We start from the raw sequence: 13,771 nt of genomic DNA on the forward strand, positions 1-13,771 counted from the left end.
GTGATACCAAGGCGTGGCCTTGATCTCAAAGGGGGTATTAACTCCCAAGCATTTCCACATTTAGCATCTTATGTAGATATAAATTAAAAGTATGTTGTGTCCTTGCATCTGGCAGCAAACACTGTAGTGGGATATTAGAACAGAGAATCAACAGCTTATGTCACCTCCAAACTGTTTCTAGGAAAGAGTCCTCTAGGGAAGTTGTCATCATCAGAAATCTTGAAGCCTTTTCCCTATCATTTTCTGCCCATGGTCTCAAAAGCAGCTTTGTATTCAGCAGCTTTGACATCCCTCCTGTTTTCATATCATATATATGGCATTGGATTTTAAGTAGTGTAAAAGAAAAAGGCAGATAATATTGATGCAGTCTTTTACATTTAAAAAATTTAATTGTTTTTGCTGAAAGAAACTTCTTTCTCAACAGCATAATTCAGTTTCATAAACCTGTATATTAAATATATAGGTTTGGATAGGTATGTTTCCTTTTCTACTCTGAACAATCTACTTGTGGGTCAGAAATACTCCTTTCATCTAATTTTCTTAAGTAAAAATGGCATTGCATTTATTGCTGGCCTCTGAACACTGTTATGTTTCAGGTTGCCTGTTCCCATCCTAATTTTTTTCAGCATGCCTGTTACTTTTTATAGAAGTATGAAGATGAGTAAGTATTTAAAAGTTTTCTTGAAGTTATGTTTGAAATACTGTAAGCTGTTAAGAAATACAAAAGATGGATTAATTTCTGTTACAACAGTTATTAGTAGTAAGTGTGTCCAGAGCTGTAGCTTTTAATACCCTTATGCAAGACGGCAGGAGTAAGCAGGAATAATAAATCTGAAAATATTTAGAGCATTAAAAGAAACAGTTCCACTTTAAATTATTCATTATGATACATGAGCCAGGAAGACTTTGAGAGTACATAAATACTTTGTAGGCAAATTCTTCTTATACATTGAGCCAACCATTCTAATATTACTCAGATTTAAGATAGGATTCTGCAATAATGTTTGTATAAATACCACAATAATATTTGTAGAGTAATGGGTCAGAATACAAATATGTGTTAATGATTTTTAAAATCAGCAGAATTTGGCATTGAGAGAAATTTGGTATGATTGGAAAATGGGGGACAGGAAAGATTTTTAAGTGTAGATTTAGTAACTGAGAAAATATTTCATGTTTGCTTGTGTTCCTTGCTGTTAGCAGCAGATTATTGGCATTGAAGAAAGAATAATTAATTTGCTACTTTCAGCAAAAGTAGAAGTAGGAAAACTTATAAACTTGTAAGGCAGTTAAGTCTTCAGGGATTTAATTACTTCTTTAGGTCATTATTAGAATAAACTCAGGCAGTAATGAAATAACTTTACAGAGCTGTTGTAATGTAGTTTTTTATTAACTTAGAGTGTTATGGAGCTTTGAAGAGCAATTTTTTTGTAATCCTGGATTCTGATTTCAGAAAGCTGGAAGTTTTAGTATCCTGTGCACTCATATTCACAAGGAAATGTTGAAGGAGAAGAGCAGTACCTTTTATTTTAGCTGTGAAACAGAAGTCAGAGACAGAGATAGAAGAAGAGAAAAATGCTGGCTAAGTTGCAGGAAATGTGTTGCCTGTGTGAGAGTGTGAGCTGCTGGCTTTACCACCACAGATCCTTCTGTTCCTGCTTAATTCTTCATTGCTAAATACACTTCTGGAATAAGAGTTATTTCATTACTTCTTCTGGCTGCCTTCGATTCTTATCATGTGCCTCCTGTTTCCAGCTGCTTCGCGGGGATGGTTTCGAAGTGATGGTCTGTCAATACACTTTAGATCTGCCTGCATTTAATTTTTAATTTGTGACCCCTTTGTGGCTTGCCTGCTTGTATTTTTGATGAGCTGAGATAAGGGCATTTTCCTCTGCCTTTGATTGTTCATGCATTACTGATGGCATGAACAGCCCCATGGCTGCCAGGGGAGGAGGCTTCTGGGGCAGTGGTGCCATTCCAAAAGAACATTCACGAAATACAAGGAAAATGAGTGCACAGGCTGTGCTGCATGTCTCAATGCAGTCTGCTTGTTTTTAAGACATGAGGTGACTGTTAAAAGTGATTTTGAGGACAATAATAAGTAAGGTTGGTAATAACTGGGCTACATATGAGAAGCAAATGAGTCTTCAGCATATCAAAGCACTGTCCTATGATTCATGAGATACTGGATGTTAGAATAGCTGGATCTTTCTATTTGCAGCTTTGTTTTGATGTTGGGTCCAGCAAATGCCTGATTTTGTTTGGGTCTTGGATGCATGCACAAGTTTTTGGTTTAAGTAGCAGTGCTGGATGCGAAATGGAGTGAAGATCATAGTCACAGATGTAAATGGAAAATGCTGTGTTTAAGATGTGAGTGTTGGCACAGGAGATGAGACTAAGCTGACACTGGCTTGGTTTGTTACCATAATTAATACTTGTAGCTGTGCTTGGTTGTGTATTTGGAGAAGACCCTCTTCCAGGTGCAGATTTACTGACCCCTTTGGCTGAGTGCAGTAGAGACGAGTTGCATTTAATTGTGATTCCACAGCTACTTGCCCTGAACCCTTTTTTACTGCTCCTGTGAGTCACAGCACTGGTTCCTCCATTTCTAATTGTAAATTTACCTGCTTCAGGAGTAAGGAGAAGTCCAGTGGGAAGAGTGAAAACTTCCCTTACAGAAGTGTGTTATCTTGGCAGCGTTTGTTATTTATGAGCACCTGCTCTCCTGATATTTACTTACTGTAGTTTATCCAATAGTTTTGCAGATGGTAAAGTTGTCTGTGTAATGGAAGCAGCTGTTTGGGAACACAACAGCTTGTCAAATGCATTAATTGCATACACACACAGCTGTAAAGGAACTTTCCTTTTTCAGGTGTTCAACAGCTCTCACCAAGGCATAACTGAAAAACACAGGAAGTTTATTTTATTGCAAGTGACAGCTAAGTGGTTTTTCTTCTTTGCTTTAACCTATTTTATGTATCAGTAGAAATCATGAAAGTGAGCTACTTTGCTGCCTGTGGGGTGCATGGAGACATGCAGTAGCCATGGAACAGTATTTAGGTCTAGTTGATAAATTTCTTTTCCCCTCCTCTTCAATTTTATTTAAGAAAATAAGTTATCTTTATTACAATTGAAGTGCTGTTTCCCAGAAGGATCCATATGTACCCTCTAATGTAATACTGAAGATACAATATTAGATAAGGTAGAAATGAGCTATTATTCTGCAAGGTTAATGCAGAGAGATTATTATGGGTAAGATAGGATGTGTGTAGATAGCAGTAGTTGTTTTTCTCATGGACTGTCTCTGTTGAGTCATTGCACTTGAATTCTGGGTTTAGTAGTTATGTACATCTTGGAAGTTGGTTTTTTTTTTTTAATTTTGTAATACACTGCTGTGTCTGAGCAGGTGAAATCTGAGATGACAGCAGCAGGCAGGAGGGCTCCTGGTCAGGGTGTGTGTGGTCTGTTGCTGCCTGGAGCAGTCAGGACTGGGTCTGCAGAGGCTCTGCCTTACACCCCTCATTACAGCTGCCTGCTTCTTGCATTATCCTGGAATTCAAGGGAAATCACCACAGAGCAGAAGGCATCAGCTAAGCTCAGATTAAAGGAAGTTTTGGAAGTCACTTTCTAGACTGAAATACTGATTAAGCTTTGTTGTTTTTTGTTTTTTTAAGAGATGTGACCTCAGATTTGTGGTAGATGCTGCAAGAACTCTCTTCTCTTGCTCTTCAGGACACTTCTGTGCCAAGGCCCTTGTGCCACCCTTCCCTGCTCCCAGAGCTGCTTGTTTCCTGCAGGAGATGAGACCACCAACTGATGAATATCAGCTTCATTTACTAAACAACAGCCTCAATATTGTTTCTCAATATTTGTTCTCAATACTGGGCAACAAAGAGGTTTTGTAGGGGGAGAAAAATACTTGTTTGTGCTGTGATTAATCCAACCTCATACTTCCCCACACATTAAATGTTCCATGAAGCTTTTGGTGGTGTGATCACTTGATCCAGCTACAGTAATGCTGGTGGTCAGAGCAGGTGCAGGTTTTTGGAACCCAAGAGTGTCAGCTCATTCTTTGAATGGTATAAACTTTGGGTTTCCATCTGCAGCTTCAGTGAGGTTATTTATGGCCTGCAGTGTGTACTTGCTCATCCTTTGCCCTTGGTAAAGTGTTCCATGCCCTTGCCCTGTGGGTGCCTGAGGCAGTGCCTGTTAAGGGGTTTCCACTGGAACAGAAAATAGTGTATTTTATGTCCACTGAGCAAGGAAAATGCTTTTTTGGGCAGGTTTCCCCTCTCTTGCTGGGATGCTGTTTAGTAGTTCATGACCCACACTTGAGCTTTAACCACTGTACAGGTTTTTTGCTTGTTTGTTGTCTATTTAGGTGAAGGGTGTGTGCAGAATGGATCAATTCCCAAACCAACACTCCAGAATTACTTTCAGCCAGTGAAGGAAGGCTGTGTTTGTTGGAGAACAGCAAACTCAGTCTCCCCTGCATTGCTGAGTGACAGCAGCATCAGCTGAGTTCACTTGCTCAAGTAAAAATAGTCTTCTGCAAGTCATCTTTCCTTCTCCCCCTTCCTTTGCAGTGAAGGGCTTGTGTTCAGACCTTCAAATAATTTTATTAACAGCAGTAGAAGTGGGGAAATTGAGAGCAGTTGTAGTCTTGAACAGGTGATGTTATTTCAGATGTTTTCCTTGACTTTTAACTTCACTGAAGTGCAGTGTTGTATCCCCTGCTGCTTTCAGAGTTGCATTTATCCATGTGCTTTACTCCAGTTCCAACTCTTCTTGAACCCATGTGTGGGGGTGTGTGAGGGGTGGTGGTATTGTTTTATCTTCATGAGATGCTGCTTACAACACGTGACAACCATGTGTTAGGGAAGGCTGTTTTCTACTGCTTCAAGCAGGAAGCAAAAAATCAACTTTTCTGACTTTGTAACTTTTTGGGGAAGTAGGATTTATATAAAATGATTTAATTTACTTATCTGGGAAGAGATTATTTTGGCAACTTGGATAAACTTTACAATATCTGTGCATTATAAGTTTTCTAAGTGAACAAAACTGGACAGGAGTTGTCATAAATTTATTTGAAAGTAATATGCTGGGAATTACAAAATGAAAAAAATTACTGTTGATCTGCATGTGGAAATAGGCTAAAAATGTTTAGATGTAAATTTGTTGCTTCATAGCTTCCTCTTGTTTTTACATAAATTTAAAATCGAACTGTTAAGATTACCATTAATGAGTTAAAATTATTTTCTGTCACATGACTGAAGAGAAAAGGTATAGATAGGTTTTGTTTATTAAATTATTTTGATATGTTCCCTGATAAATTATTTGTATGAATTGTGTTTATTGTAAGGCACAAAAAAAAAAAAAAAATCAATAGAGCATGTAGAGAAAGACCAGACTTGTTACAGCTGCACTTGGTAGCTTAGTATTGATTAGACACAAATACTGAGTTTAATGACAATAAATGACATGAAATGTTAACCATGATAGTAGAGAAGCACTGCACAACAGGAAAAAAACTCGCTTCATCCTGATTGGAAAAGGATATGTTTATTCCAAGGAATATTAATTTTGAATTTTGGGTGTGCTCAAACATTGTGACTTCATTGCAGTTTTACAGCAGCATGGACAATGTAACTGGATTATTGTGTTGGCACTTCTTGGGGATTTCAGGCAGGCGGCCAAAAAGTCCTTTGAGGACGTTTTTGTTTTGTTTGTTTTTTGTTTTTTTTACAAAAATGCAGCATTATTATATTGTGACATCCTGTTATGTGTTGATCCACAGATTCTGGTGGAATCTGATTTGTAAGAGCAGAATCAGAGCTTCCTAGAGGGGGCTGCATTGGGAACTCCAGCTGTGGGCTCCTTTCCTGTGCAGATCAGCCACAGGAATTTGTATTCCTGTCCCTGGAGAAATGAATGGCACAGACTGGTGGGTTTTGTACACTGGACACAAAATAGGAGCTGTGCCACTTGGATTCTATTCCTGCTTTTCTCACTAATTGTTGTAACCTTGAAGAGGACACACTAATTTTTACTGTGCCTCATTTTTGGTGCAGATAAAGGAGGATAATATCACTTAACCTACTTCTTGGGAGAGTTTCTAGTCTAAATGTGTCTCAAGTGCATTGGGTTCTTTGGATAGAAATGTTTTGTAGGTGCCAAGTATTATATAGCCACTGAGTAAAGTTGTTTGCCTAGCAGTCTGGAAAAACGTCCTTTATGGGCTTTTAATTCCGTGTGTTTTTGGGCAAATATCTGGTGAAATGCCCTTGCTGTTCAGAATTACATTAATGTTCTGTTCTGTTTTTTCCTCTTTTTTTTTTTTTTTAGTATGACTGGGAAACAGGTGGTTACCTCTGTGCTCCCAACTGCTGCAGTTATTAATTACTGCTCAATTGTAGGCCTGGAGAATACTGACTTTTCTTATTTCAGGGTTGAATTTAGTGAGAGGACAAGGCAGAGATGGCAAATTCAGGTAGTGTGGAAATTATCCTTGATATTATAATGATGGGAGGGGAAAAGCACTGCAAAAGCTGTGTTGAGGAAGAAAGTGCTTGTACCAAAATGTAATTTCAGTAGTCTATGTGTGCTTTAGTGGAGAAGGAAAAAGGTGGGACATGAAATTTTTTCTGAGGGTCTTTGAGCTCTGCATTGATAGTTTAAAAAAAGAAAGTGGATATAGTGAGAGGAGAAAATGGTGAAAAACCATAAGAAAAACAGGGAAGCTTACAATAATAGCAACAGTAAAGGGAGAATCACCAGCTGCAGCTTGTTAGCCAGGGTTTGTTTTCCCTGGAGATCCTGCCTAAAGCAGTGTCTGGGGCGTTAGAGATGGATAACATCAGTTATGTCTTCTCTTTGGAAATGCACCTTCCCTCCTCAGCTGTGAGTTCCTGGAATCTTCAGCTCTTGGGCTCTTTGTTGCTTTGCCTTTGATTTTAATGTTGGTTTCTGACAGAAGTTCAAGCCAGGGCTATTGTAACTCTTTTGTTGTTAGGTATAAAAGTGGTTTTGACGCCTAATAATGTGACTGAAAGGAAATGAAAATTGCCAATGTGTTTTTTTCATTGTACTGGGAAAGTTATCATGGCAGGTGAGAATTTCCTGCATGTGCTGACTTGTGCTACTAGGGAAGTTAATTGAATTTATTGGACATTTTAGTAGACTGAGGTTACCCTGTTACTTCAGGAAGAGAAGACTTATGAGGAGTAACTTGTTGCTTTAAAAATGAGAAATAATTAGCCTTTGGTTCTGACTTCTTTTTGCTGCATAGTTTGAATGTTTTATATCTGTGATCCTCACAGAGTTATCGTAGTAATAATTCACACCAGGATGCTGTTGTGAAGTAAGGTTATGTGTCCAAACAGAATTGCTGTTCTTACTGATTTTTTTTTTTTTAAGAATATTTTGTTTCAAATCTGAAGCAGCCTGAGAGCAATGTTATGGTGTTTTTCTATTGTTATGCCTAGTGATTGTTATTATTCAACAGTATTTTTCTAGGCTCTGATCAAAATAATGCTGTAAGCAGTACCAGTCTCCCTTTTCCTAATTATGGGAAGTGATCTATCAATAACACACTGTTATAAATCACAGCCCCCTTGTCAGCTGGTGGGAATTATTTAATGCTTTGCAACACCTTTATTTGCTAATGAGTGGGTTTTTTTCCCTGTTTCTTTGATAAGTATTAATGTTCTAGCTGTTAGCCTATTTCAGGATGGAAATGATTGATGTGGCTCTGTTTAAACCAAAACACTTCTGCCCACTCCTAGTTCTTCCTCCTCTAACTCCTTCTTTCCCTCTGCAGGAGCTCCTCATACATTTCATGCTGGATGGCTCAAATATGTAATTTATAAGGCAGTGATCACTTTCCCTTTCTAAATTGTGTAATGTGGTCATCAAACTAAATTAAAACTGCCTTGCTTTGTATTGAGTTTGAAAGCAGCTAAGCCAGGCACAGACACAGAAGTGTGGCCTGGGTAATTCAAAGTACAGCCACCAGAGCAGCAGAAAAGGCTTTACTTGCAGAATCTGAGGAATACAACAAAGTATAACTGGAAATCCATGTTGTCTGGGGATTAATTGATGAATATGCAGGACTGCAGAATAAGAGCAGCTTTGAGAGAAAGCCTCAGACCCAGCATGCCTTTGAATTTCCAGTTTTCTTCTGCCTCAGCTCTCCATGGCTCAGACTGACTCGCTGCTGGTGAACCAGCCTGATCGTCTCGTGGATGGTGCCACCATGAAAACACAGAGAATGTTTTCAGGAACTCAGTGTCCTTTCTTGCTTTCTTTGAGGCAAATTAAAGATGTTTGTAAAGCATTTGCTGACCTTCATATGAAGGGCATTCAAGGAATATGAACACTAATATAAAATAACTGATGCAGGTGATAAAAATCCCACAGGTATTTTTCATATGGGAAAGATTTTTTGTAGCTTCTAGAGGAAATCAAATAAAATGGAAAATATAATGATGTCACCCTGTTGCTCTCTACTTTTGTTGTTGTCAGGTCTTTTATTGTGACTGTTATTTGGGTTTTTTAATGCAGAAGTGTATCTGTATTCTTCTTTGAGTTCTCTTTTGAAGTTACTGAAGTTGCCCCCACCCCAGACAGTTCACAGTGGATTTATTTGTTTGAATTGCATATAAACAATGCTCAGTTCTTCCCCATTGTATCTTAATCTCATGCTGTTGATAATTGGGTAACAAAACATGGAGATAGTTTAACAGCTAATAAAATTGAGAGTAGTCTGTGTAAGGAACTTAAGGAACTGTGGAAGCATATAATCAAAACTGCATTTCTGACCACTGGTTGCTGCTTTGTGAAAATGTGCATTTGGCAAAAAGGTGCCAGCAGTTTTTAGTTCAGCAGGAGCCAATACTGAGCTGCTGATGTTGAAGGTGTGTAAAGCAGAGGGTCTGTGGTGACCCTCAGAATTCCTTGTCTCTCGAGGTCGATGCAGACTGTTTTTTTTTTTCCTGGGAGGGAAGAATAATCCTGGACAAAGGGTGGTGTTTTGTGGCTCTGTGACAGCTGAAGAATGTGAATAAGAAATGACAGACCATTACTGGGTGAGAACTGTAGGCTGTGTAACTCTGTGCCTGTTGTCAGGCTTCTTGAGTAGTTCAGAACCATGTCTTGGCTCTCCTGGAATCTCAGTGGTGCCATGGTTGGGCTGGTTTGGGGGTTGGTTTGAAAATAGAGAAGAGATCAGAATATGATCATTATACTCAGAGCTGCTTCACTCCCAACTCCGTTTGCTGCTGGTGTATTTTCTTGGTATGAGCTAGCATTTAAATCTACTAGAGCTGTCAAATCCTGAAGTTCTGGAAATAAAGACACTTATCAGTACATGTTATCATGTCCTTTGCTGATACAAGATTAGCCCAAGCATTTATAGCAGTTCATTTAATCTAATTTTAAAGTGCCTGAATGTAATGATTCTTGCAGAAGAAACAAAAAAACATAGATAAATCTTTTAACCACTGACACTTGTTCAGTTACTGTGTATGTGGAAAAAGCTGTCCTCTGAATTAATAAAAGAAGATTTAATGAAAGCTGATTGATTCTACCAGGTGCTAGTCTTTCACATTTTTGATCTTTCCAGAGAAATATCAAAAGTTTCTGTATCCTGAGCAGCAGTTATCTTGTTGCTTTTGTGAAGTTCTTGGCTTAGTGTGAAGCATTCAGTGCTTCTTTGGAGCAGCACTGAGTGCACTGAAAACTTAAGCTATCAGGTTAAAATGCCTAAATCTGGACTGGGTGAGCAATCTGAGAGGAGAAATGACACATGGCTGCAGTTGCATGATTGCCTGGTCTTCTAGAGAGTTAAAAATGCATTTCTTGGAGTGTACATTTTTTATATGCTCACAAATTTGCTTGTTCTCAGATACCTCTTCTTCAAAAGCTCATCTGCTGACAAGCTGACAGTAATAACTAATATCCTTATTAGATGGAATTAGCATGAATCATCATTATGAGAAGTAATGACCATGTTGAAATGCTAAGGGTATTTTCAAGATTACCTCAGACTTGGTTGGCAAGCAGGGTATAATGGCTACATCTTACAGCACGTAATAAAATCACAGAGGTCTTTGATGTTCAGAGTTGTGCTTTGGAACAATTAGTTCTATTCAAAACCAGCACAGTCTTGATTAATTTGGATGTTGCATCTGGATTCTCTAAGCTCCTGTAGCTGGTAGTGGCAGAGTACTAAAGGTGCTCTGTGTACTGCATGGGCCATTAGACACAAAGGAATTGTATCTTGATGTGACATTTTACAGTATATTCTAAAATAGATGTATTTACTTCTCATTACATTAAACTGCTATTCCTAGGGAAATCAATATTGAAAATACCCGCTAAAAGCCTCCCAGGATCTGCAAGCATGCACAAAAAGGAGCTGGATGCATGTGCTATTACCCACAAGTGGTGGGTTAAAGTGAATTATTTTAATCTTTTTGTGTCAACATCAATTCAGTATATTTTCCTTATTGCACCAGCCTGTTACTGCTACGGAAAATACAGAGAATGTGGACTGGAGCAGTGAGAGTCCTCAGGTGTCTTTAAACTGTTTTAAGCTGCCCATGGTTTGAAAATATTCAGGAATCTGTGATATGAGCTGTTTGACATTTTTCCTATTCCAAATGCTCAAAGGAATAAATCTACATAAAGAGTGTTAAAATGAGAGAGTCTTTGCGACAATGTCTGGATCTCAGAATGTTACTTTATTTCTCTTTTGGCTGACCACCATGATAAAACAGCTGAATCAAATACGTTCTTTTATGTATAAAATATATTTTTTGGGTTTTGACAGCTTGTTTCCAGTTTTAGTCTAATTCAGTTTGAAACAGCTGTTCCTGATCTCTGCAAAACAGTTTTCTGATGGAAATCATGACATTCTCAACTACTGCAGCATTACTGGCTCTGTCTCATTTCAGATGGTGGCGTTTCTTTATGGAAAAAGAATTCCTCATTCAGAGAAAATGTCACTTTTGTATCAAATAAGCTGCAGTTAAAAAGATAATGGGTTCCTCCTCCCTCGGAGGTTATCCCTCAGTGAGGGTGGTTATATGTTTCTCTTTTGAGAAAAAACATCCCTGTGTGTTTTACCATTAGTTAGATTTTTATTCTAATGTTCCCTGCCCTACCCATCTGCTTTCAGTTGGGTTCTATTTAGAGTCTTCTCTGCAGTTGTCTCTGCACTAAGACTTAACAAGTTCTCTGCTTTGCCGTCTGCTTCAGTTTTACTCTGGAGTCAGATCTTGTATTTTCAGAATTTTCAGTGTAGCATTTTCAGTTTCCTCAGTGCCATCTTTTCTTTTTTCTCTTTTTTTTTTTTTTTTTTTGGCTGCACTATTTGATGCTTCTTCCAAAGCTGTTTGTAGAAATTTCATAGATCACAGAGCTGATCAAGTCTGTAAGCTCTCTTGTGCCTGATAAAGCACCAGCTAACCTTTCATTTCCAATTTTCTGGTTCTTTTGGACACTCTGCATGTAATATGGAGTGAAGTTCATAACTTTCAGCTTAAAAGAACTTGCTATGTAGTTGACTCTGTGAACACGAGTGTGTGATGTGGACTTCCCAGAACACTTCTGATGGGGAGGATAAAGATTTTGGGAGCAGCAGTGTTGCCAAGTTTGTTATGGGACTGGAGAGATCCATCCTCATCTTTCCTCTGGCTTTAGCTTGCTGGATGAGTTTTCATGAGTGTCTTTGTTGTGCATGTCTTTTTCCATCTGTAAAATATCTAAATATAAAATAAAGGTTGTGCTACAGAGTGAGTGCTCAGAGAAATCTGAGGGAGATGCTCCCCATGAGCAGGATCCCTGATGTTGCTGGTCCTCACTTTGAAGCCCAACAAACACCATCTTGAAGTCTCTTTTGGGTCATTTTTTTTTAAAAAAAGGACAGTTTATCAGCTGAAATAAAACTCATCCAACACAACAGGAAAGCCTTAAAGCTTTACTTCCTAAAGAGCTGTTAAATATGCTTTCCGTTCCAAATTCAATGTTTTGCCTGGCAAATACTTTGGAGTGTTTGTAGGTTTCCTTGTATTTATTTTTTTCCCACAGTCTAAAAAAGCAGACTTGGGGCTGCATTAGGATTAAGTGAGATTAGAAGCATCTTCTTCCATCCCTCTTGTGCATCTCGTATGGATACATCCTAATTGTATTGATATTGCATTCATCCTGCAAGAATCTAAGACCTTTAGTGTCTGCTGATGCTGCAGTTTTGATGGTGTGTTTTTCTTGCAAGTAAAATCAATTCAGACAAATCTTGGTAACTTTTACAACAAAATAAAATGACTATGCCAGGCAGGCATGGGAAGTTTTTTAAGCATGGGCATGCTCTTAGATCACACACGGGGTTGTTCCAGCAGAATCGATTGGTTGATCTACTAGATTTAAAGGTCAACTGTAATCACATTTCAGGAAGATTGAAGAAGATAGAAAATTGCTACTGTGCTTTTCTGGGTCACATACCTGCTTGTGGTGCTCTTTGCTTTTCCCCTGTACATCTTCATTTACTCAGCCAGAGCATCAATACAGAAAGGGCACAAGTCAATGCGCTCGCTTTCTGCTGTCGATGAGGGAGCTACTTAGTTGTTATTTCCTCTAAGCCAATACTTTCCCTCTGGAAGAGCTGAAGCAGAGAGGAGTTCACTGCACCCGGCAGATTTGGAAGGAATAAATCTCTCTTGCAGGGAAAAGCTGTGAGGAGAGCTGCAGTCTGGCTCTCTTGTTAGATAATCCATGCAATTGCTTGGGCTGATGCATCCTAGGGATGATTCTGTCCCTTCAAAGAGCAGCACAGGTGCAGAGAGTCAGCATGACCCCCTTTCATGTGTGGGACCTTCAAAAGAACTTCTCTTTACTCATGTTTTGTGCTGCACTTGATGTTGTACAGATGTCCATAGAGACCAGGCAGCTTTGGAATATTCTGTTTTGTAAATATGGTGTTTCAAAGTGGTATTTCCATGTAATAGGCAACAATATCTGCACACACAGGTGAATAAATTTCCTGTTAATTTTTTGCAGGAGCCCAAATGAAATGACTGTGTTGCCATAGAAGGTTGCATGAATTAAAAGCAGCCAGGGCATGGAATATTCACCTGCTCAGATAAAATTAATTTTCCCTGCAAAGTAAGAGAGTCTTGAAATGAAAAAGGGGTTGATGGGGGGAAAGAGATTTAATTTAGGTTGATAAACCAAAACACATTACTGTTCAAGTTTGTTCCCTCATGTACCATAGTCTTGCTGTATCAATTTGATAGGACTTTATTAATGAAGTTTTGCTCTTTTCCTGTACTGATAAACTTGTGTGGATCTTCCATGGAATAACAGAGGAGAAGAAGTTTAAAATGGAATAGGCTTTAATGGCATGGGAGCTGTTCCTGAATCAGAAAGTACAGTATTGCAGATACTTTTAGCTAATCTTCAAACAAATTTCGAAGTAACTTTATGGGGTTTTTTTGTGGCTAGTAAATGCATATTTGCTGACGGTCAGGCTATGAAAAGGGTTTTATTGTGTTAACAGAACATGGGAAGATTATTCTCTTTAAGAGTCATATTCCTTCAAAAACTCTGTTGTAGGTCCCGTTAGCTGTTTTACAAAGGTTATTTGTAGTAGAACTCTGTGAGCCTAAATGAACTCAGAGAGTACTGTCCTTAGTGCATTTTCATATGTGCTAACTTGCAAAATGTAGTAATTCCCAGATGGATGGAAATCAGGGTCTGTGGCTTTTCTCTAAGC

The 13,771-nt window shown here is 38.5% G+C and overlaps 1 protein-coding gene across 4 annotated transcripts in view; it reads left to right on the plus strand.

Annotated features, from left to right (window-relative positions):
• The window catches only part of MED27 (mediator complex subunit 27), an 83,453-nt gene that overhangs the window by 3,038 nt on the left and 66,644 nt on the right, over positions 1–13,771 (plus strand). The window lies entirely within an intron of this gene.

This window comes from Anomalospiza imberbis, chromosome 21, assembly GCF_031753505.1.
Source record: "Anomalospiza imberbis isolate Cuckoo-Finch-1a 21T00152 chromosome 21, ASM3175350v1, whole genome shotgun sequence".
NCBI lineage: Eukaryota > Metazoa > Chordata > Aves > Passeriformes > Viduidae > Anomalospiza > Anomalospiza imberbis.